Below are 27055 nucleotides of genomic sequence, written 5' to 3' on the forward strand. Positions count from 1 at the left end.
ATTCATCACTTAGCTTATCTTCCCAGGAAATCGTACATATCTGTTTCCTGAATTTAAGGAAGTCTGTTTTTCTGAAATGTATCATTCTGCTGTTCCAATATCTCCTTTTCCTCAGAAAAGCAAATTCTGTCTTATTTATTTCACCAGGTGCTTTTAACTTAGCTTCTTAGTTTCCCCCTATTAATCCAAAGCTAACCTAAAATGGCTGCTCCATTAGCTTTCTACGGTTTCTGAAACAAATTGCTCAGCACATTTGAGAACTTCCCCCTCAGTTAGTACTCATAGCGTCTTACTAAAAACTGGGAATGCTATTAGAACCACAGCTTTAACATTTTAGCAGATATTACAATAATAACTATATCTTGTAAATAATAACTGTCAGTTCATTTAATTGTGTAATGTATTCTATATTGTTATATAATGCGATAGAATACAATCATGCATGTTGTGATACATGATTATTAAGTAATTGATAATATATCATACTATAGTTAATTTATCGCTATTACCACGTTTATGTATGGTACGGTGAATTCATACTGTGGGTTTTTTCCATTATTAAAACCACACAGAAAACAGAATGTACAATATCCTGCTTGGTTAACCCCAAACACAGTAGTATCTCTTCTCACAGTACAAAGACTTTCTTTTCAGTATTCATGTTTTTCCTACTAATGTGACACCTCTACTGTAGCTCATCAAAGAGCTCAGAAAAAGTATATTCAGCATATTAGAACACATTATACACACTCAAATTTCCATAAGCTAACTAATTCCTCAGAGAAATAATGAGTATATTTTTTGATTAGGATATTGTGTCAAGACTCTAGGATAAAATCATTCTTCTCTGAAAATGAGTAAATGGTTAATAAACTAAGAATTCATGCTTCACATCAAAAATTATTTTTTTGCAGTTTTGGAGAGGATCTAGGTACTGTTCTATATAATCACCTTACTAGTTATTCTTATTTAAAACTTCTGTATTGCCCTGTAGTCTTTTTCTATAGTTCTCACTTGCAGGCCATAACCAAAACATCCTGAAATAAATAATAAATAAAATATTTTACTTCCTTCCAGCTGAAGAATTCTAGGAGATTAGTTATTAATACATTACTTTAGGTTGAATTACTTTGCAGTTTCTTTTTATGGAGCTTCAAATCCACCAGCTAGAGAGTAACAGAAACCAGAAGGATCTAGTCTATTCAGTATGAGCTCTAATTCCAGCATGCGTTACGTTAAAAATGAGATTTTTTTTTTAAACTTGCACTGAACAGCAATTATCCTAAAAACAAGTGCCTAGTTTTTTAAGAACTACAGCATAGCCCTGCAATCAGCTGCATACACCATCTTGATTTCCTTAAAAGAGAGAGTTAAGCCATTAACCTCTATTAACCTGCAAGTATCCTGCAATATGTTTGTTTGTTTTTAAACTTATGGCCAATTCCAAGCAAAACTGACAGAGCAGTGATTATTTCAAGGACACAACCTTTTTAGAGGTTTATGAGAAGCAGTGACCAAGAGGGACCCAGGCCAGTTGCCCACAGTCAGAAAGGCAAGTAGAGGTGAGTATGGTGAAAAGCAAGTGCAGTCAGCTGGTCACACAGCATGTGCACAGCTCTATATCTGCCACAGCAAATATTCTGTCCCGTGCCCAGTCAGATGTGTAAAGTGAGATGGGAGAGAGCTAAAGGCAAAGTGAAGGATACCAGGGACATCTTAGGCAGCTGCATAAAGTTCTGAGGTAATGAGAAGAGAGTCATATCATGTGCTGATAATGTACTAATAGCCCTGTGTTATGCCTCTGGAAAAGAAATCAACAGGGAAAAATAAATAAACAAATAAAGATCCTACTTGTTTTATGCTCAGGCAACCCCTTGAAAGTTTGCTAATTTTGTTTAAATACGCATGCATTGCTCTCATCACTGCTAGAGGTAGTGAGATCAGCATTCAAAATAATCCAGCTATTTCTACCAGCAATGACCATTTTCTTGGAGGAAAAATATCTTGGTGTTTAACATGGGTTACATGTAAATTAACATTAAAAAAAAAATAGCCTTCAATGTCATCAAAAACACTGCTTAAGATTAATGCTGATTTGCAGCTTACACCTGTTTAACCATGACTCAATATCTGTCTTGCTTTGCAGGTGAGAGATTAATTTTCTTAAAAACACTTTATTCTCCATTACTTAAAACATTAGAAGTAATCAATGTTCAAAAATCTGGGGTTTTCCAACCACAACAGAAATGGAGGAGATGGAGGAGATGTTTTTGGAATGTTTAAAAATCATTTCCTCCCTCCTCATATACCTAGTTATGTTCATGGATCTAAGAAATAAATGCTAGCATTTATAATAATAAAAAGACATCCTTTCCATTAAAGGAATTACAATACAAACACACAGCAAAATACATCAGACACAAACAGGTTAGTATAGGAAAGCAATGAGCTTTCTCAGCATAGAATTGCTTTCAGCACTATAAAACCCCACACATTTCAAGCTTTCCCAGAGAGTTTAAAGTAGGATTATGTTACAGATGTTAAATTTGCTGTATCTTTCTTATTGAAAATGGAAAATTTCCTCTGCTGTAAGGGAGGAAAACAGAGGACAGTACTGTGGAATCCAGGTACCACACAGAGTCCTGTAGACATTCGTGTTTTTAGACACTGCCAAATCTGCCCCCCTCCGGTCCCTAGGAAGTTCCTTCCACCCCCTCCAAGGCCAGGCTGGCTTCTCCCTGCTGGAGCCCTCCCACCTGCTGCCACTGCAGTCATCATAGCCTCCTCCCCAGGCAGGCTCAGTTCCACCCAGTCTTCTTACAGAAGCATGATACCATTATGAGCCTAAAAATAAATATGAATTAGTTAAAAAAAAAAAAATCAAATAGCTTCCATAAGAGAGAGCAACAGAAAAAGAATAATATCAAAATAAAATGTGAGAAACTCTCTACAAAGTATACTTTATCATGAGTTTTTATTTACTGTCACAAATTACATATAAATTGTTTTGACTTCATTCCTATAGATGAAAATAAGTCCTTTCAGATTCTATGTTCTATGCCTATGTTCTTTAACCAAATAAATATATATATGTTTACAAAAGAGAAGATGCATCCTTCTCTCTCATTGCTATATGAGTTCCACAGAACAAAGAATAGTTTTATTTTAAAGTGTTAGTGTTGTTTTAAAGAAAAGATACTTCATCTTACCTTTTAGAGAAAGTGTTGCTTTAGTATCTCTTTCTCTCTAGAGAGGAAAACTAATATGAAATTAAAACAGCTTTTCCACCATCCTGAAAGTAATATAAATGGGTACATATACTGGAATAAATGTAGATGTGCAAGTCTACAGCTACAAAATTTGACTCACCAGACTTCTTGCAATTTCTGTAACAGTTTTACCAAATGATGAACACATTCAGCAAAGTACTGAAATCCTTCTGGGTCAAAGTACAAGTGTAAATGAAGTTAGAATTTTTTTCTCATCTACTGTATTCTGCTCTCAGCTTCACAGAGATTAAAAACACTTCTTTTGCCCCTACCATGAGAAATACCACCAACCAAGAGCTGTATCATCTCTCTTGACACCAGTTATAACAGTTTGAGTTGGCTCTTCTTTCTTTTTTTTTATTTTTGAATATATATATAATTATCACAGGAGATAGCATACTATGTAAATATATAAAATAATTAGAGTCTTTTTGGAAAGGTTTTCCTGTTCTGTTCGGATTTCTTTGTGCAAGGTCATTCCCTTGTCATTTGGAACCATAGCCATAACATTTTAATAGCACTTGCTGGATCTTCCAGTCTCCTGCTGAGCTTTCTTACATAATTTTGACATTTTTTATTCCCCAGATTAAGCCAGATGAAACATCCCAACCAGCCATATCTGCGACCACCAAAAGCAGCTCAATCTTAGCTATTAAAGCCACTGAAATGTTTCAAATACAGAAGCTTACTAAACATGTTTCAGAACTCCAAGTATATCTTTGAACAAAACTAAGTTACAAGTTAAAATATATATATGTGTATCCTCTTTAGCAGTGATTTTATAAGTAATTTACAGTTCTCTTCCATACTATACAAGTATACGTGGCAGTCTTTTTTCTACATATTCAGCTAATTGAGTTTTAGACTAATAACGCGATACAATAATTACCCTAATGCATTGTGAAAATTGACTTTAGTATTTGTCTTGTATTTGTAGATCATCAAATACTAATAAGTAAGGACAGAGAAAATTGCCAAAATAGCTCACCTGGTGACACCTCAATCAATTAAAAGAAAACCTATCTGGTAGACAATATAAACAATGAAAAGTCTTTTTTTTTTTTCCTTTTGAGTTTTTCAACTGTACTTCATGCTACAAGTATTATAAATGTCTTCCCATGGAATTACAAAATTCTAGGAGCTGAATTTTCCCTGTGGTCAGTAAACCTGGCTGTAAAGGCAGTATATGTGCTACTTAAAAACATCAATTTAATTCTGATTTGGCTTCAGTCTCTCTTTTAACTTTCTGTGAATCAGGAATTCTGAGAAAATTTTGCCTGAGTACACTGAAGTACAGTATTCTGAAAACAAAAGATCCTGGGGCCACGTCAAGTTAACTCGACAATGATGCTTATAGGACCGGAGAATCACCAGAGTCACAGGAGGAGGAGGGCTCCTCTCACACGTTTTTCTCAACAGAGAAACCATGTTCCACACAAGCTGAACTCTAGGATGGTAAGGAGTCAGGAACCTCACGGCCCTACCTTAATGCAATTTAACTCCAAATGACAGCAGGATTCAGGATGTAGCCCCCTTGATCCCTTCATTCCCTGAGGACAGAATTCAGTACATTCAGGGTCCACACCTCTGGAGCAAACTTGTCATGAGAAACCCCTATGTTCTGTGACCTGGAGCTTCCATGGCCCATGAATGGGACTGACCCACCAGTCTCATGCACTGGAGGAAATGCCTAACTTTCTTGATCTGTTGGATATTTTATTTTATCAGAACATTTCCTACCAGTTCTTGTTGCCAATTACTTCCCAAGCAACTGACAAATTCAAAGAAAAACAACCCCATAACTGCAAGCCATTGCAGCACTTCTAGTTAATGCACAGTCTGTCCAAGACGTGACAGCCTGTGCACCATTCATTAGCCTCATCTGGGTACTCACACAAAGGCTATGGCAGCTGAGCACCATCTATGAGGCTGCCCCAGGCAGAACATTTGGATACTTCTTGAACAGAGGGTGTCTGTAATCAGCTTTTTGTCAGAAGCCAGCAGTGTGTCATGCATGGAAATCAACAACAATTTCCTACTGCTGCCCAAGCCCTTATTACATTTATATTTTAAATGAAATAGAGCCTCATCTGAACTGCTGCCTACAACTACGCTCTGCCATAGCACATCATTTGAGAATCTATCTTTTCCATCTCTTTGGGATGCCATGTAGCATGTAGGGAGACTACACTCTTGCATTTAAATGCTTTAGTTATAAAAACAATAAAAACCCACTATTTGCATATTAAAAAAATCATGGAAATCAAATAATAGTTTGAATTTTCAGTTTCCTCTAGTCAGTGGAAAACAAGTTAAAGCTAATCATCCATTTCCAAAGGCAGTCTTCAAGGATTTCAATATATTTAAGAATAGCCTACCAACATGTTTCACTTCTGCTTCTTAGGGTCTGAAAATACAACAGAGTATATCACCCATGAAACAGACATTCTCCTGGCCATTACACTGAGCTATCAGAATAAAAACGTGTTTTCTATTCCTAGTCCTTCATTTCAGTAGGAATCAATTTACACTGTGCACATAAATCTACTAAGACAGATTGAATCAGAGATAACCTACAAATAAAAGCTTCTAATGTAGTTTTAAATTTTAAAGTACTTCAGAAATATGTATTTATCTTAAGCTGAAAGACATGTAATTTTTTATTTGTCTCTGTTAATCTGTCCTGTGAAAATACACTGGAATTTTTGTAATTCTCGGGTCTGCGAAGGTTTCTAACTAATCCACTTCTACAGAAGTAGAAAAGGAGTTTTACCTCAAATTATATTCTTAGAAACAACTTCAGCATTTCTTCCACAGATTAAGTTTCAGAGGCCTGAACATTGACCCAAGAGACAACGAGCAATATGATGATTCTGCTGTAATCCACACAGCTGAGAGACTCTTCACAAGACATTGCAAAGACTATTTTTGGTCAAACATTTAGAAATAATCAGGGATCAGACATCAGCACAAACATATTTCTAACAGTTGACTGGAAACTATAGACAAACAGAATACTCACCTGAATTGTGTGTCCCATACATCTGGACACTATCATGTTTACACATTTAAAAAAAAAAAAAAGTTTGAAAAGAAAAAAATACATTAACTGAAAGTCTCCCTATACATTGCATTCACTTTACATTCTTCATATGCATACTTAGACATGAAATCCAGAGTTATATGTACAAGAAAATATTCCATTTACTGATTTTGGGTCTTATCTGCAGTATTAACATCCATCACCAGGAAGTTTTACATCTGCATCATAAATATGTTCTGAATTCATATCAGAGATAGTACAGATTTCACATCTGCATCATAAGTATGTTCTGAATTCACTCAGAGATGCTACAAATAAATATTATTTTTGCTGTATGCTACGTATTCCTAGTATTGAATACATCTATAGATCATTTATTTGCAATTAGGAGAAATTAAAAATTATTTCTTTTACATGTGAAGACATATAAGAGGCAGAGAAAGGCTCTGTCCAAAACAAAGTAACAAACCTGACTTCAGTTCTTGTATTTTCTTTTATTTTTAATATCATATCATTAATAATACAGCTCCAGGCTTGGATACAAATAGTGATATTGGCATTGGACAAGGTAGAAGCTGGCTGAAAATAAATTGCTATTATGTACAGAGAGGCAGACGCACATTAATTTTATTCTATACATTGGTTGCCACATATGTTCCAGCATAATATTTTCTATATGTAAATATACTAATGCTGAAGGGCCTGAAAAGCTGAAATCAAGCAGTAAATACTCTATACATTTTAGCCAAAAAGATAATGATCATCAACACTTAGGATACATAGTAAGGTAGAAGACAAAGTTTAAATCTTCTGAGGAAATTAACCGAGATACACGCAGTAGGCTTTAGATAAGGAAACATTCAGGTGGAAAGACTATAAGAGTTTTATTGGTTTTTTGTTTGTTTGTTTGTTTTATAATAGTGAAGCTTCTTAGCAATGAGATCATATCACCACCACTACTTTTTGAACACTGCCACATCGGTTACTTCTCACTAGAATGTATTAAAAGTGTCTGATAAGGAACAACTTTGCTCGAGAGGAAGATAAGAATTTTCCAAATTGAATCTGTACTTGTAATGATGGGCATGTTCTTGTTTTAATGGTGAAGACTAGAATTACAGAAAATTTCCATTACATTATCTGTATCTACATTATATAGGTGGATCAGCTGGGAAACAAAATAATAATCTTGTTTCATGAAATGCTGAGTTACGTACGTACTATACCAGAGCAGAGGATTAAACCACCAGACATGGCTCCAGTGCTTTTTAAATATTAATCATCATTTCTCAGTTTTTGACTTCAATAGAGCAGTTATACATATTTGCATAATTTTAAGCACGATCTGCTTATTGTAACATGATACCTTTACACCTAACCTCCAGAGCTGGGATGACAAATCAGAGCCAAAGAACCAACACTTATACTTAAAGGTTGGAATAGAGTCATTCTAAAATATTATACTTTATTATAAAACTCTGTATAAAATGCATTCCAGAATAAACAAACAAACAAAAAAACATATATATATATATATATATATATATCAGAACAACACATCACTACTTTTCACTAAATGTTGCTGCAATCCCTTTCAAGATCAGTATTTTTTTTGTTCTAACTTCCTTTGCAAAATTGTTAATCAGAATTTTATTAAGCATGGCATAACTCAAGAGTTTTTAAAGATAGTTTCCAGATGTACTGTTATATTTCACGGAGTCAGAATTAATCATAGAATATTTCTTCCTTTCACATTAGTTTCTTTAAAGTGGGGAATTTTATTGAAAAGTACCATAACATAATTAGGGATATACCTTATACTTGATCCCCATTCAATTGATGAAGAAAATTATAAACATCTTATGAGAGTTCATAATATCAATGAAGGGCTTCATGTTCTTCACTATTATTTTGCATCAAAAAATTACAAAGCATTTTTACAAAGTGAACATGAACTAGCTTTGTACCATTCCATGACACATATTGTAGAACTATAGATACAATTTCTTCTCATTTACAGAATTTGAATAAAAGCTTAAGGTCCCTTTATCAACAACAACAAAAAAAAATGTATTTTCACATCTCCTCTTGTTTTTCAAAATTACAAAAAAAACCTCTGCATTTTAGGAACTGCTAAATATTTTAGACAACTCCCAGAAAAGTCTGAAAATCCTTCCCAAATGCTGAAACATCCAGTAAATTAGATTATATTGAATCTCAGTGTCCTAAAGTAGATTACATTAAATCTCACTGTCCTATATATTGCAAAACAGATTGTAAAATGATTACAGAGCAGCTGGCATACTCTTAAATGAATGGTTTCCAGGAGAAAACTATCTAGTCTTTTCAGTCATTAATACTGTAAAATTAGTTAAAAGGAGACTTTTTATAAGTGCTTTAAATGTTTGAGTCTGCATTCTTTTTCATACGTAAGGTTAAGGTTAAAACTGAGGAAGAAGAATATATTTCTTCTAAAATCATTCAATCTAAAGAGTAACAACTTAAAAGAATGAAAAACAATAATGCATGTTCTGATGTGCAGAGCTCCGGTGGTCAAGACAACATGCTGGCATGATCAACAGTTACAATGGTAATCAATATTAACATTACCTTTTCATTACTTTATTAACATTAAAGCAATACTTAAGTTAGAAAATGAGCAGATTTACCTTTTGAACTGAGCATTTACATTTTGAAGAAAGAATCTTCCCTTCTCCATGCCTAAACCAGGTCAAAAACTTTCACCTCAAGCAGGAGTACAACTTTCTGTCTCCTAACCATGGATTCCCAACCATCACTCTACAGAAAAGAGTACTTCTGGTCTAATATGAAGTCTGACCAGCATACAAATTTTTGATACTGGACAGTGTTGCCCTAAAATTCTTGTCGGAACTGTTAACCATAGAATCCTTCTCATTTAAGGAAATAATAGGTTATACTCATTGATTAACAAGTTCTGTGCTCCGTATTTACTACAGATGCACAACTCTCCAGACTAGTGTTCTCAAAGCAGTAAATCATCAGTTCCCAAGATGAACTTTGGGATCTGACTGTATGGAAAACCCAGCTCATGTGCTTATCCTGGGCTTGATCTTACACAAGTTGAGCACCTAAGGTAGAGGAAGGCACTGAGCACCCCAGAGCAGCAGACTGAAACACCATTACCAAGTCTAAACACTGAGCTTAGGGAAATACATGAGAAAGAAAGCTAAAACCAACCAGTGCTAACCTAATTTCTGCTACAGACTGTAGAAGATATACAGCCACTACCTGAAATATTGAAAAAATAAGTAGGAGGTTTTACCTTTTGAGGAAAATAATGAAGGAAAATTCTGTGCCATTGAATGCAGCTACAAGAGCATAAGAACACAGATGACATTTTATAGCTTGAAAAACCTCCCTATGTTACTTATGCCTTACAAGGTAATGGATATCAGTAACACTATGTTCTAAAAATTTAGATTACTTAGTCTATAGTCAAAATGAGAATGAAAAAAATAATTAGAAGAGCTAAGTATGTTGGATTACCAATGACAAAATATTGTTCTGCAAGATAAAAATCTTCTGCCTTTTTTTACTTTATTATCAAACAGGTAAATATGACGGTTTTCAATTTTCTGTTATGGCCAGGACTTTTGCAAAGATTCAAGCATCCAATTAACTACTCGCTATGAAGCCAAATTCACAACATACAACATATCCTGATGTTGCTTTTCATTATTTTTTTTTCCTGAGCTAGGTCTAGATATTATATACTTAAGAAATTTAAAAAAAATAATTAATTTAAAAAAAAATCTATGTTACTAATTCCAAATCTAGAAACTTAAAATTAGATGTATCAGGTTATAAAAATAAAATTGGTGGGTAGATTACCATCATAATCGTTACTGATTTCATACAGCATGGCACAACTATTTACCTCTTATATTTTAATGTAGTTATCATGGAAAGCTACCATGTTACACAGGAAAGTCCCAGACATGGCTCTAAATCAAAAATAGTTTTCAGCATCCTTTCACATTATTGTAATTTATCCTTCATTTAACAAATAAAATTTTATAACATAAAATTAACATGTTTTCTGACATAATGTATCTTGCATTACTGTGCGATTTATGTGTTTGCACTTGTATGTGCTTATACATCTTTTGTTTAATGAAACAAATAGCACCATTACCCGTGTGATTTGAATGCAGAAGTAGCATATCAGATCTGTAGTAAAAACTAGTGCGTGAGACAACTGGTCAATAGTTAGTCAAACTAAATATTTTTACTCAATTAGAAACTGTGAACCAGACAATAGTTCATGGGAATGGGGAATTCTAGACAAAAGCAGTTCTAGAGATGTAAAGGGCTACAGAAGCTAGAACAGGAATAGAAACATGTTTTTTATTGTATTTTGGGATGGCATCAGGAAATGAAGAACATTTCAGGATCTCAGACAAGTAGCTCAGCCACTGTTAATCACAGTTCAGTACAAGGCGAGATAGACACATGATTAATTCTTCCAGCATTTAGTCATCAAGTGAGACTTTGTAACTCGTCCATTGCTTTGGCCTTAAGCTTGTGTCTCAAATTCCTTGTTCTTTAGTAGCTACTTACCGTGTTTTGGGAAGAGTTATTTTAAAAGCTAATACCAACCAAATTTTAAACCTGGACCTAAACAAAACAGAGTATCACCCAAAAATATAGAAAGGAGTAAGTTAATTGAAATTCATGTATTAGTTCCTTGCAACCAGTTTGGAATACAGCTGTTCAAAACTGTCCAAATTGTAGCCAGGTAGGCAATATTTTGGCAGGCATTTTTTGCCTAATGCTGCAAAAATTTAACCCTTCAAATATTTTTTTTTTTAACTGGATAACTGAAAATAAAAGTCTTCAATGTTTCACTTAATATAAAAACTAGTTTGAAAGGGACAGACTAGTTTGAAGTCTGTAGCCATTCCGGGAAATTCCAGCTCATCTGAAACTCAGACTAGTTCCACCTGGGTTCCTCAGTAAAGTGCTTGACTTCTAGACATTCATTTTTGAAAATGCTGGCAAAGTTCATAAAAGACAAAATGTACCTGTGGTACAGAAATCAATCTTAAGCCTATCAGGCAATTTGGAGGCCTGCAGAGAGAAGTAACAATCTCAGACATTTTTCAGACAGATTGAAAAATGTTTGGGAACAGAGGAGATAAAGAGGATTGCTTCTAAAATAAGGTAAATCCTAAAGAACATTCATGTAGAATTTATAGGATTGGGAGCAACTTCTATTTTCTCAAGAAATTCTTACGTCCTAACAATTGTAGCTCTGATGCCATATGGCATGTCTGCTACTAAAATTTGATGTCCAGATTAATTTGTAACTGCTCATTATCTATTAGATATAATTACAGAAAATATATTTAAAACTATTTATACCTGATCACTTGTATACACAAATGCTGGTGGGAGATGGTATTTCAAGTGTCTAAGTACTAAGAACTGTTAATATTAAATAGAGTAAGAAATATGGTTTTAAACCTTTCAGGTGTCAGTAACTCTAGTGTCATCTTGATAGGTGGTTGGCCTCAGAAAGTGACATCAGACTGTGTCCTTGATTAAAGTCATGCCACCGCCTTGAACACTGTGGTCCAACTAACACATGTGAATGTAGAATTTGGCCCTAAGTGTGTTTTCTACTTTTTTTTTTTTTTGAAAGGACAAGCCTCTGAAAGCATGGGTGCAAAACCAGAAATTAAATAAAATTATTTAAATGAGGTAAATTAGATACTCTTTGTAGCTTTCAAAGTTTGAATCAAAGGCTATTTTCAAACGCATCTGTGTTGTAAACCCCAAGTAGCATATCTAATCCAGTGCTACTTCTATTACAGCAAAAAATTTTATACAAAAGGGACATAATAAATCTAGGGATGTCTTATCAGAAACTCTCCTGAATATGAAAAAGAGCCTCAGGACACACCTTACTTTTCTTTTTCTATTTTTTTTTAATATTAGTTTTTCCAAGAAAACACAAATGAAGAATATTATACTTAAAGGTCATGATTATACTTGAAACCCACAACCTCTACAGAAAGTCTGAAACTACAATAAAAGACATCTGGTGTGGTAAACACAATATTTTAATATTAAAATATTAAAAATAGACAGATTTTTACATGTAACTTTACCAGTCCATCACAGATACTTAGGGTTTCGATCTGAGAGTGGCTTTAACTTCATCAAAATTTCTATTCTAATCAATATAAATACTTTTTACTGTAAAAGTGTGTTTACATTATAGCTCAACAAATCATGAATAAGTTTTTCAGCTAGTTAAGATTCTCTCTGCAAGAATACAGCGAATTCATCAATTCTTTTTAGCTTAAAGTATTCAAATACTTTCTTTCAGAGAATTGATTGCAAATATTCTGAATACAATTTGTTGTTCTTGGGTGGGGAAAAAATAATTATCAAGGGACTTTGTAACACAAATATTTAAAGATATCCACTGATGACATTCATATGTTTAAAAAGCTCATTTGCCCGGGCACCCATCTATTAAAGTATCAGGTTTATTTAAATAGTATTTTTGATTAAGTTTGCTATTGTGCTACCAAATACAACTGTACAAACATCTGCAGAGCAAGCACAAAAGAAACATTAGCAAGGCCTAAGGAAACTTGCATCTAAATTACAGAATGTACAGCTTCTTTCAGGTTTAGTATTCTTGCCTCATTCACCTGGATCTAGCTGCGTGAGCAAGTGTGTGTGTGTATTTATCTGTGTGTAATAAAACAAGCAGCTATTGCTTGAATAAGTTAAGTAAGAGCACACTAATACATACTTACAGATCTTCAGAGGGCTTGTGGTGAAAAGTTCATATTTATTGGAGCTTTAAACATTAGTTGAAACAGATTGTTTTCACCTATGCTTCAATGCTCTTTCTACCCTGTAGGAGACAAAAAACAGGTGGAACCAATTGTTGGCTTTCATAGCTTTTAATAGCTTTAAAAAAATGGTGGGGGAATCTTGAGAGCCCTGACTTGACAAAAGAATCTGAATTACTGTAACTATACAGGTCTGTAACACACTCTTCTGTTCTAGCTTTATTGCATCCTGATTTTTAATTGCTACTTTATTACTTAACTTGAAAATGCTAATATCTAGGGGTAAAAGGGAAGTGTTAAATGGAAAACAGGAGGAAGTGCAATGGAAAAAAAAGTATTCAATGAGAAATACAATTAGTAACTTCCTTGAATTTTGCACAAGCACTGTATTAAAATTGCAATTTATTCCTGTTGCATCAGCTGATTTAGCATGATCCCTCTGGAGCAAATATACTCAATCAGGATCTGTCAATGCAGTTTTTTACCAATGGTCATTTTATATCATTCACACTAATTTCAGGTTCACACATGTACCTTAGTCCCATGAAATTCCAGTCTATCTAACCAGCTCTTTACTGCTGTAAAAGAGTTTTTGCAAGTCAGCTAAGCAGAGAATATCTTCATTTGAATTTTCTGCACAGGATTTCAGATATATGGACAGAAAGCTCTGCAGGGTCCTTCCATAGCAGCAGCTTCACTGCTGAGTCTATAGCTTCTCTCCATGTCCTTTTCTCTTGAAGTGCTGTCCATTGCTTCACCTGCTTTCATGCACAGCTCTGGTTTTACAAACAGTTAACATTCAGAGATTCTTCCTTTAGTGTTTTTCTTTCCTTGGTTTACCCAGTTCTTGCTCTGTGTAGATAGCCAGCTGAAAAGGTTGCCAGCTTCTCTGTTGGAATCACATGATCTCTGAGCAAACATGGTACATCAACACCTTTTCAGTAATAATTTTCACTATGCACAACTGCAGATGCAATAAGGAACATAATGCAACTGTACAAATACATGGGAGGGGCATTGAAATAAATGAAAATGACAGTGCAATGCATCTCTAGTGACCAATATTACCAAGAAAAATGCATTTATTTGAACACCTTCTGCTCATAAAAGAGAACTGTGATTGGTTAGGGTTATCCAAACTTTGGTTTTCTCCAAAATTTCAAATTCTACCACATGCTGGTTGGGATAAATATTTTCTAAATGAGATGCAGAAAAGAATAGCCCCTGGGAAGTGTAAGAATTCTGTCATCTTTTGTACCTGTGTGGCTATCAAATTGAATACAACTCTACAATTAACCTTCCATTTAGACCAGAATATACTTTCTGTTAAAAACAAACAAACAAAATTCTCACATTCAGAATAAAATTTTACATACAATAACAGTTGTTCAAAGTCACCACTGCTATGTGGAAGTAAAATCCACACATATTTTGAGATACCCAAACAGAGATTTCTGGAAGCAGCAATGTTATAAATGACACTGCTCACGAAATTACAGTTTCCCATTTAAAGTTTCTTGTCATGGTATATCTTTCAGGAGGACATTTTAAATTTGTCAAGCTTTGGCTTTGACAAAAATATTCAAATAATAAACCAAGCATTTTGTCACTGTCTGCAGCTTCAAAGCCCTTCCATTTCAGACAGGTGAGCTGCCCTGAAATACAATCTCTCTATGCCACTTTGATGGATTTTCATCAGATTTTATCTCCAAGTGCTTCTTTGTGGTTTCCAAGCAAGTTTCAATTTCATTTCTCATCTTGACAGACTATGGAAACAACATTTCTTGGTAGCTTTTTTTGGTGGTGGTGGTAATTCTTTTGTTTGGTTGGTTTTGTTTATTTGTTTGGTATCAGGAGGAAAAAGCTCACAGTGCTTGTCCTGCCAATCGGCCATTCTTCCATTTTTTTCTAAATAAAAATACAGCACTTCTCAAATATTAACTTGTAATACAAGTGAACATACTCTCAATTTGAAAGCCTCCTCAAAATATTTATGCTACAGCTATTCATACCGTCAGTGAAGCCATTTTGTAATAGGAGACTGAATTCACATCTTGTTTACTGAAAAGCACCAGTACTGCACACAGAGGAACAGAAAAGAGACAAGCACATATGAAATAAAAAGGCTTTAAAGGAAACAGAGTAAATCTACATCCAAAAGGGATTTAGGCACATCTACATCTTGACATACACAATGGTTGCTGACAGGTTACTTTCTATCCAGCTAAAAATAATCTCTTCCACTTTTAAACCTGGTCCTAGCCCACTAGCTAGTAGCTAGTGGCTGTAGTCAGATTCATTCATTAATCACTTTCTGGTGCATACAGGGTTTGTATTAAATAGCAATGATGCTTAATACTTTAGAAAAGCACTGCTTTTTAACTGATGTTGCCTATTCTAAGTGGTTTAAGGTATTTCTCTATAACCAGTATAGTCCCTGAAATTATAGGTTATATACTCTACTCAGAAAATATGTTTTTCCTATTATTAACCTTAATCTCAGAAAACAAAATGTTAAATATTTGTCATTTTCATTAAAAATTATTTTTCCAAATAAACACACACACACTATAAGCACTAAAGTGTTTCAGTTATTACTCATTGAGTGGGACTCTCCTAAGGTCTCAGTCTTCAAATCTTCAATTATTTGTATGATCAACTTTTGATATGCATCTTAAGGATTTGGTGTGTATTTACTAGAAATTAAAACTTTGTTTTATTAGAAGTATGGATAAAATAACAACCTCTAAAATGAAAGAAGATAATCCTAGGGAACTGCATCAACTGAGAAATTACAGGTCTTGTACAATGGAAGGTTAAGTATAATCTCTAATTTATAGATACAGAAGCTGAGCTAGAGGACAGGGAAATCTCTCCTCTCCAGTTCCAGAGCATGGGCAACATGCATCTTTCTCAATTACACGAACTCCTATAAATCTCCTATTTCACTGACAGATGCTACATCAAGTTAAGATACTACTATCTCAATTTAGAAAGAAACAAGGCAAGGCAAAGGTGTGCAGCACTAGCAGACATCTTGAAACACAACTCCAAGTGTGCTACTGAAGGTTGCTCAATGAGTCAGTGACAGAACAGGTATAGAAAGACCATGTGCCACAACGCCCGTGGGAAGCCAGCTAAGAGGGACTAGGTAATTCTGTACTAGGTAGTTCTTATACAATCTGTTCTTTATAGTTCATGACTTTGAAAAGAAATTAAGAAACCAACCATCTGTACATGAAGCCAGCGTATATTCAGACACTTCAATTGTCATTTTTCTTTTGCTCCTTCCCAAAATCTGTTTTAACCTACAGCTCTTTCTTACAGACACCAACACATTCACGCAAGTTTGTATTGAGAACCGTTCCTCTTACCAAGAGCTATTTAATTGGCACTGGCAGCACTGAAACTTCAGGCAAGGACTTTCACATGTGCTCAGTTAATATATGGCAAACATTGCTTTAATATGACAGGAACTGCATATGCTGCATAAAATGAGCCATATAAGTGCAAATTTGCAAGAACAAGTAGCAGATGGTAAGAACAGATTGTCTTCTTCCTTCACATTTCTATAGCATCTAATATAGTAGGGCTTTTACTCCAAGCAAGGTATTTAGGAGTGAATGGAATACAAAATAAGTAATTGATTAAATGAAGTCATGGTAAACATTAAATTTCATTAAGAACTTTACAGAACACTGTTTAAAATTAAAAAAAAAAAAATCCAAACCAAATATTAAGCTCAATGTATTTTCCATTGTTTTCATTTTAATAAAAGCCAGTAAATGTCTTGAGCCAAAATGAAATAACAGGCCAAGTAAAACCTCTCTTACCTGCACATATAGATTGTACTAAAGAATATTTTAGAGCAGAACAAGTAAATATACACCTCATGTAAAATTAGTCCAACAAGCTTTGAAAACCTGCTACTGAAATCCCAAGAGTTTGTAATAAAATAGGTGATTTATGGCCTCTGCTTTCAGACAGATGCTAAAAATTGATTTGTTCAGCACAAGTCTCATGGTGAAAAAAATCAATTATGGATTTCAGTGAATGAAGTAGTTTGGTAAAGATTCATGAGCTTTATACCAAAGATCTAAAAATCAAAGTTGTGTGAACGAGGATCCACTTCCTTAACTATTCTTCATACGCTGAATGACGCTATTTGACACTTATTTAGTGGTTTTAATATTCTGGAAAAGAGTAGTTACTTCAAAAGGTTGCACTTGGGGATGTCAATGTCATATAAATTAGCACAGCCCACTGCATTGTCATTCAAAGATAGGCTGCGCCAAGTTTAAGGGCTGTATTTTAGATCCCAGTGCCTGCATACCACTTCAGGATGAAAAATGCATGGGGGTTGGCCAATGCCTTGGTCTGCCTTCCTTATACCACCACCAGGTTTGTTTGCTTTACTAATAGGCAAAATGTGGTTTACCAATAGCAATGAGTGCTGTAAGACAGGCAAAGCAAGTTTGAATCACCCTTGTTTGTAAGAACCATGCTGCTCTGGAGTCAAACTAACCCATGAGAGTTCCCTGGGGTTGTCACTAGTATGGAGACTCTATTGTATTATAATCTAAATAATTAGTGTTTGTTATTCTCAACAGCTCACAGACCTAGTGCCACACAGAGTGAAAACTTGTTTCTATCCTTCTTATTATGTGTGATCAGTAACCTGGCTTAGTCTCCAGCACCATTCAGTTATAATTGCCAGGCAAACTGTCAAGGCAATAAAGTTGCAGAAATGAAATGCAACCTTTGCCTCAAGACAGTGAAGTCAAGGGCCATAGCTTGGACTTAGTCACTATACAGTGTAATTTAAACCAGAAAGTAAAACAGATTTTTAACTGTCCAGTACATTTGTCTGTTTGTAAAACAAGCGCATTTGCCTTAAAGACATTAAAGCATAGAGCAGGTCTCCAGGTCTATATAAATCATTCATACAATAATGGATACACCACAGTCAGCCCATTATTTACACACAAATAATTTTGAGTTCTGTACAGATCTAAATCTTCTGGACCAAACAACCTCCTTGAATTTTGTCTGCAAAATGGAGACAAAGTTTACCTTACAACTGCAAAGGAATCTCACTGTAAAGACATTTCAGTCTATCTTTTCTCTAACATCTAAGTATTCATACATAACTTATCATTCAAGTAAATGTTTAGAGATTCATCCCAGGAAGAAATGAAGAAAAACACCTAGCAAATGACCTTCATGACTGAGATTTGGGACGAGAAAAATGTGTAAAAGAAGAAGAGGAGAATATATCTCTAAAGCACTAAAATGGCCTGCAAGTCTACTCTGTTGCAGATCTTTATCTCCCCACGCTGTTTCATATAAAAGAACCGACTACTGCAGTTGCTCCTTAAAGCCATCCTTCTAATTCAGGCCTTCCTTCTACCTTTTTTAGTATTTGCAGACAAGCTTGACAAGCAATTTAAGCAAAACGTCATGTTCAATAGGTTCTGTCATTTGCAACATTTCTTGAAAATGTGCTTCAGTTGCAGTGGTGTTATTTGTTCAGCACTGTACCTTGCAACACAGAGAACTCCTCTGAACAGATTACCTGCATGAGGATGTTCTTAGTCTACACTTTCTTTTGTTCTGTTTTGTTGTGGTTTTTTGTTTTGGCTTGTTTTTTTTTTTTACTTTTACAAGTGGATACAAAATTTCCTACCTAAACTCAGAGTGACTTTTCTACTCTCTGATAATCACAGACGGAGCAAATATGACCCATCATAACTTTTAAAATTAGTCACTACCTTTGAATTATATGTGTGTGTGTATATATATATAAATATATATTATTTGTTCATCTAAACCAGAAATAATCCTTCAAAAATGGTGGTGTTGCTATTTCATGCATTCAATTATTTGGGGAAAAAGCAACTCTGCAAGTGAGTCAGAATATAGTCTTGCAGTTTCTGTGTTACAAAAATGCTGTATGACTATGTCATTATACTTTACCCTAGAAACATGCTTGCAAAACAATCACAGTGTTGTCATTGCTTTTCACAGAGGCTCACAGGTTATTAAAAAAAAAATACTATTCATGAGTGAAGCTGTTTGGGGGCATATAAAATGCCTATAAAATGCGATAAAAAAAAAAAGTTTTATCTAACTGGTACCACCATTATGACCTTGGGCCATTTACAGTGTCTCTGTTTCCACATTATATTGTTCCTGAAATAACTCTAGTATCATGGAAACATAAAAAATGAATAACTGGTGTAATATCAGTAGATTTGCTGCTGCTATTCCAGGTATGTGCTTAACTCAGCTGGAATAGATGGTGTTAGATTTTGATAAATATGTATACATGAAATTCAGCATTGTTTTTCCCAGAACTGGAGTCATAGTATTCTATTCTATGATGGCCAATAGGCTTTTTTTGGTTTTATGAAATCTCATGTCATTAAACTACAGTCCTCTTCAACAAGCGCAGGAGAGCTGTCAGCTTCCTGACTGAGAAGCCAACAGCACAACCATATAATTGTGTCCCTCTGCTGGAGGGGTTTTCACATCCATAATTATCATGTCTCTAATCATCTCCTTTGTACCTCCAATTATAGCCTACCTTAGTGGATTCAGCTCCACCACCCCACTGCAGCTCATTTACCCCAGCATGTGTAAACCAGAGCAAGCATGCAATCTTTCCATTTGCAGCCCAGTTACAACACAAGATGTGTTCTCAGTAGAGATAAGTTCATGAAGTTTAGTACAAAATTAATAAACAACCCCACTGATAATGACTAAACAAGGAATTTTGCAAGGAACTGTCCCAGTTACCTGCAAAGGTAGGATTATTTTTTTTTGTATAAACCCAAGGGGCTGATATAGTAAACATAAAGGTATCCGACACTGTACATGCGGGCCAAAGTTTGTAAAACTGTTCTCAATATATTTCACAATATTATCACTGTGATTTTTCAGATAATAGCCCATAGAGTCAAACAGCTAATATAAAAGAAGATGACTACCTTTACTGTTAAATTTAAGCTTTTCTATTTATCAAAGTAGCATTTCCTTCTTCCAAATTAAAATGAGTAAAATAGACCAGTAGCTTACATTAAAAAGAAAAACTTTTTTAGATTTATTTTACATTTTCTATTTCAATCTTATCTTAGACGTGGGAAATTTTCCTTATGTAGTTTCCTACTATATCTTCTAAAGCTTGGAACTTAGATGTTTAGGCTACTTTAGCCACCAAAATTCAAAGTTGCCAATCAGAAATTATTATTGTTAGAAAACTTTGTAATTATTGTGAAAACTTGAGTAAGTAGGTTACTGAAATGTAATATTTCTGAGATATGAGACTAACCAATGAAGCTTTTGAAAACCTAATTTTTTATAAATGGAGCTTCATATAAGTTAAAATAACTCCATATAAATCTTGGCAAAGAATGGGCCACTGCTACCTGCAGCACAGGAGAAAATGTGTTGGAACTTGTCCAGTAGTGCACAACAATCTGCCTCCATCTGCAGTTTCCAGAAAACGATTGTGAGCTTCTGCGATGTGCAGACAAGGTGACTTTCATACCTGTCATAAAAAACTCCACAAAGTTTTAACTGGTGAGCAAAGAGAAAGTTTTATTCAAGAACAGGTTTGTTCAAGCTAGTCGGCTGAACAATTTTACCTTTTGTGCAGGCTCACTACTTTATCAAAGCCAGAGGAAAAAATATGTAAAATTAAATGCCTGTTTGAAGTTCAAATTATTTAAATTTCAACATACAAAAGAAAACTTCTAAAATGAGAACTCCCTGCATTTAATAGAGAATTAAGAATTGGTTCATAGCTCCTGGAAACCTGCAGCCTGAATGACCAATCTCACAGAGAGTTAATTAGACACTGCAAAGATAAATATAGACACAGAATTTTACTATTCAATGCAAGCATTCCATTTGGAAGAGTTTAATGTGTTTAACAACCAGTCCAGCAAGTTCACACTGGGACTCTTTTGTATCTAAAGTAGACACTACATGACCAGCATCACAACCATCTTGCAGGGGGCAGATATGGACCTACAAAGGTTCCCCACAGAGAGTCCCAGTTATGTATAGTTGGGTAGAGGCCACCCTACTAAAGCATCTTCCTCAATTACTGCAGAGATTATGGTGGCTGTGCACCAGGATGGAGAAGTACTGTGAAGGCGTACCTTCATTTTTTATACCACATCTCTTGGTGGAAAGTGCAGATCCCTGAAGGCTGTGCTGACAAGGTTTGCACAGTTACCGGGGCACATAACTGCATGGAGATTCAGAGTTTCTACATGGAACCCAGTATCTGTGAGATTTAGAGGCAAGTCCATTGAAGGGCAAGAGAAATTCAGTCTTCCCCCTGACAAAGCAGCAAGGAGAAAGCTCTGCTAGGAAAAGGGAATGACCATGGACTTTTCCTCTCCTGAGTTTTTATAGTGCAATCCAAGAACAGTACTAGCGACTTCCTTCCAGTTTGCCACTAAGTTGACAAACCTCCTCAACATCCAGCTGAGACAGTCATTGTACAGATGGGGATGCTGAAGTCCAGGAAATTAAAAATTATATTTCATAAATGCTTCAGATTTCTTAAATTGATTTTTCAGTTTGTTTGTTTCTAGAAATCTGGCGTATGCTTTTAAGTAGTAGTTGATAGAAAAAGCAGGTGTTCAATCGACTTGAATTCAGGAAAAGAAAACAGCTATTATTAAATACCTATAAAGTATAGAGGACCTAAAAATGGAGGCCATATTTTAAAACAGGAAGTTCACTCATTTGCCCAAAGTCTAGTATTAAATTAATAACTGAGAAATGTTTTATTTGCTTCCCATAGCTTCTATATGTACAGCTGAAATATGAGTTTGTCAGCAATGTAAATGGCACGGTAAGATTCAGTAATACTCTTTTCTGGCTGCAGATACACCACCATCCAGGCAGGACTAGCAGAATTAAGTAGTGCGTATTTTTCAGTTAAAGCTCATTCCTTTTTTTCTGAAAGATGCAGACACACGTTCACCAGGCTATTAAAAGCTACCAGCCTTGCACTGTAAAATGACAACCACTTCCTAATCACTTCCAGACTATACAGGCATTCCTTGCTCAAATCAAAACACAAAAACTTTCCCATGGCTGAAAATGATCTGTGTGGTTATCAGGTTGTACAGGTGACATGACACAAATTCATTTTGTACTGCTTGTGATATATGCATTGCTGTCACAGGCAATATTTTGATACCTCCCAGGATGAATACTGGGTTCTTTAAGTGCCAAGAGAAGCACCAGCTACCTAAAGAACAGAACAGTGAAAATCTGTAGGATGCTCTACATGTGCAGTGGCAGACATGCGTTTCCACTAGAAGAGAAGCTGTAAAGCTAATTCAGCACCAGCTTTACATTGCTAAGGGGACTTGGATCAGCTGAGGAGTTTATCTAAATTGGTGACCAGAGGCCACATAAATGACTTAGAACAATTTTGTTCTTCAAACAATGGAGAATTTTTTCGCTCTAACAAATCCTCAGTTTTGCCATCTTGTTTCAAGTGATAGCAATGATATTCATTACCCTGCTAAACGCTAGTAGACTGCTTTCTTTAATACTGTAATCATTGCAGTGGCATATTTTCATGGGCCAGATGGCATTCCTTATGCTTTCATTTCTCAGAGATAATACCTACTTCAAACAGCCCAAACTCTCTTTGTTCCAGCTATCCTTTACTAGTTTTCACAGAACCACTGAATGGTTGAGGTTGGAAGGGACCTCTGCAGGCTCTGACTTGTCTCTCAAGCAGGGCCACAAGAAGCAGAGGTTGCCCAGTTTTCAAAGAAAAATATTTCTTTTCCTGAGCCCATTGCAAACATGCCAGTCTCTTACTGAACTGCATGAGGTTTTTGCAGAATATTACATCTGGAAGGCTTCTAGCACAGGGGATTGCATTCCTTTGAGAAACATATGGAAACGTATTTTGAAATGGCAACCCACAGCAATAAGACACAAAAATAGCTATTTGCGATAACAGACTGAGCAGTGCTGCTGTCACATTTTAAACCGTTGCACTATTTAGTAATTTGGAGATGTTTTTTGCATGTGACTTGTTTCCAAAATCAGAGAAAAAAAAATAGAACCAAGTATCCAGCTTTACACAACATAAGAGTAAAGTTAGAAGGTAATTTAGTCACTAACATTTCTATTTTCCTATTCTCAGAATTCTTCATAGTTTCTCCTATAGTATAATTTATGAGGAGAATACTGCTGCTTTGGGTTGCAGTTCAGTGCAGTAAACATCAGGAGGATACCTATAACACTGCTATTCTTTGAAAGGGAAGAACATGAGAAGTGTCATCCGAATTAATGCACAGAAAAGGAAACCAATGTTAAAAGGGAAAAAAAATAAAAAAAATAAAAAAATAAAAATACTAGGACCAAAAAGTACTCCTCCAAAAGGAAGAATGACGGGAAGGAGGAACGGAGTGGAATTGTAAAAACAGCCATTCTGGTGCAGAGAAAGCTGCACACATAGTACTAAGAAGATTTACAGGGAATGACTTGCCAATGCAAGCTAGAAGGCAGGTAGTACAGTGCACAGTTATATACAGTGCAGACATTTATAGCTCACAGTTTAACTGTAGGCCAGTTTAAACAAAGCCAGGTACATTCTAGAGACATAAGGCCAAAAAGAACAATCAGATACGTTTACAGGAAATGGGTCTGTTAGATGCTATTACACGTAATATTCTATACAGAACTGACAGCCCAGGAAGACCAATTTGTTTTCCAGAAACCTAATTAGCTGCAACTGGTTACTCTTAGAAAAAACAGACTGAGCTTTCAGTCTGACTAATACATTACTTATGGTACCGCCTCATGCTCATAAGTTCCTTGCATTGCCATCTGTGCCACAGATATGCAATGAGAGCTTGCTGATAGCACATAATCTCTTATAATTCAAACTAAGTTTGCCTTTTGTAAAACTTCAGCCAGTAATTCTAGTAAAAAGCACTAAATCTCTTCAAATCAAAGTTTCCTTCTAATCTAAGTCAGCAGACATAATTAGAAAGTCCTGCTCACCACAGATCTCAAAACACAAGACAGCAATCCATGTAATAAGTCCACTCTGGTCAGCTCTCAATCTGATGACATTGCCTTTCCTACCTTTAAGCTGAACCACAACATTCTTAAATAGAGCAAATATTTTTAATATCAGCTAGAACTTTTTGCAGTCCAAGTTCAGAAACGAGAAACCCTATTTAATACACTTGAAAGGGATTCTAAATTAAATAGTTCATTGAATTCCCTCCTGATTCTAAGATGAGACATACAGTTTCACCTTCAAAGGACTCAATTACTTCACCATTCCCTCATTTGCATGACTCTGTGCTTAGTGGGAGGAAGTTAAAATTTAAAAATAAAAATGTCATTCCTGGATTTAATCTTTTCATGCTGAATAAAACCTCTCTTGTATAATCAGCCCATTTTTCAGAGACTTTATATAGAAGTTTCTTCTTCCTGGTTTCATACCTCTTCATATTATTTTTATTTGTTGCTTTATCCAATGTACTTTTTAAGTTCTCTCTCTAGGGAAAAAAAAAAGTTTGTGTTTTTTTTAAATAAATGAATAAAAGAAAAAGAGTTATAAATTATGCATCTCCTGAAACTCTTCCTTCTTTCACATCCTGTATGGCTGTAATAGCAAAAGCAATATCACTGCTTAGAGTACTATATTTCAAAATGAAAACCCTAGCAAAAATCCTACTGGATGCCAGCTTCCCACACTTTCACAAACCCAAAAAATATACTAGATTTAAAACCAGGGGAAAAGAAATGGACTTCCATTTTAACCATCTATAAAACATGCTAGCAGAAAAAGAAAAACACAAAGCAAAAAGTTAATAGCCATTTAATAAGATCTATAATGCAAATGACTGATCATAGACACTGAAGAAATCAATGAAATAGCCTCTGGGGTCGTAGACGTTAGGAACGAGATCTTAGAAACAATTTCTGAAAAACAATTTGTCGGCAAGACATATACTCTCTGCTTTATACAGATAGGAAAATCAAATACCAATTCATAAAATACAAGGTTCTTAATTCTTTGTCCTTTATTTAAAAGAGAGCACTGAAATGCATATTCCTCCTACCTGTCACCAAAGCAGAAAAGCACAACCTGTAATAAAAGATGCAAAGCAGCATCTGAAGAAATGTAACAATTTCAAATCAGCAAGTCCAGATAATTAGCTGGGAAGTTCTCTGAACCACTGACAATTTTTTAACAAAAAAAAAAATCAAATGAAATTCTCAAGCATGGAATATTCCCCATGTATCTGCAGTGTTTACAAGTGGTAAAAGTGGTGACAGGGAAACTAGATCAGAAACTGGTCAGCCTTACGCGAAGCCCAGAGCAGTGATCTTGTAGCTGGCAAAAAAGCTCATTAGTGCCAGTCTGCAGCCAAACCGCAATAATTGATGTTTTCCCAGTAAGCTGGTCCTGTTAAAACAACCTGTCAGCTTTTTCAGAAAAATACATAGCAGCTTGATAGAGACAGCTGTGTCAGTATAGTCCACTCTGGCTTCTTCAAGGTACTTAATTTAAAATGAAAAATTTGCATGTGAGGGATTGCAAAGAATCAATTAAACATTTCTAAAACTTGCTTAAGAGATCTGCCAACATATAGGTAAGGGCAGACCACTGACTGGTAAATCTGAACAGGAATAATTTTTAAAATGCGCAACATTTATTTATGACAGAAGTCATTGCATTGTTAGAGTTAACTGGGTGGTCACAATCTAATCAAAGGAATCTTAATACCACAGATGCAAGGTGGTACATCTGGAAAAAAAAGAAAAAAAAGAAAAAGAAAAGGATAAGGGATCACCTTTGACAACAGTTGCTCAGAATGAGAATGACCTTAAAGATCACTGAAAACTCATGCTTCAGTGTGTCCCTGGTGCTATGCTGAGAAAAGGGATATATGGAACAGTAGAATATTAAGTGACTGTAAGAAAAGCTTTGCCACTGAGGAGAGCACTGACACAACTATCAGCCCCTGCCATTTGTGGTCCTATAGCCGCTCAAAAACTGGTAAGAGGATCACAAAAATAACCCAGGACTGAAAAGAAAAAAAAAGAAAAAAGAAAAAAAAACTTAAGGATGAAGGAACTCAAGCTATTCACCTTAATGAAAAGCAGATTGACAAGAGACTTGATCTCTGCATCAGTGAACAACTACATGAATAAGATATATGACTGCACAGAGAGTTGACTGCATTGCGAATAAAAATACTAGACAGAAGGTGAAACTGTGCAAGTTCAGCTTTGAAATATGACACAATGTCATTGTATAAGGTTAATGACACACTGGAGGAAACAAGACTGTAAACACTCCTCTGCTTATAATTTTTGAAACTTAATTAAATACTTTTTTTAAGATATATTTTAATCCATCTTCCATGAAATATTACACAGTCTACACATTCTTGAGGTTATAGATGAATATGGAGGCCTTGTCACTACAAGGAAGGGATGGTTTTCATCATTAAGTCATTGTAAATTTATGAGAATTTAAAAATTGGAAGGGAAATTAACAGTTCTGAGTTTCTAAAAGGATATATTTGACATGGTAAATCTTTCAAGTTGTTCTTATTGTAGATTAAAGAAACCTTCTATAAACTGTTGAAAGGAAATAAACAGTATGAGAAATGTACACTTTTATGAATATTTATTACATTTTTATTGAATAAGCCAAACACTGTGTAGTAAAGTACCCAGAAAAAGGAAACCCATTATCACAATCCTACAAGGAGCAGAGAAAATCAGTAGATACCCAAATCACTTTTATGCTGGAAAATATATTTTTCTATATTCCCACCTGTAGTAAATTCAGCATGCTCCTAGATTCATGGCTAATG

Source organism: Cygnus atratus, chromosome 11, assembly GCF_013377495.2.
Source record: "Cygnus atratus isolate AKBS03 ecotype Queensland, Australia chromosome 11, CAtr_DNAZoo_HiC_assembly, whole genome shotgun sequence".
Classification (NCBI taxonomy): domain Eukaryota; kingdom Metazoa; phylum Chordata; class Aves; order Anseriformes; family Anatidae; genus Cygnus; species Cygnus atratus.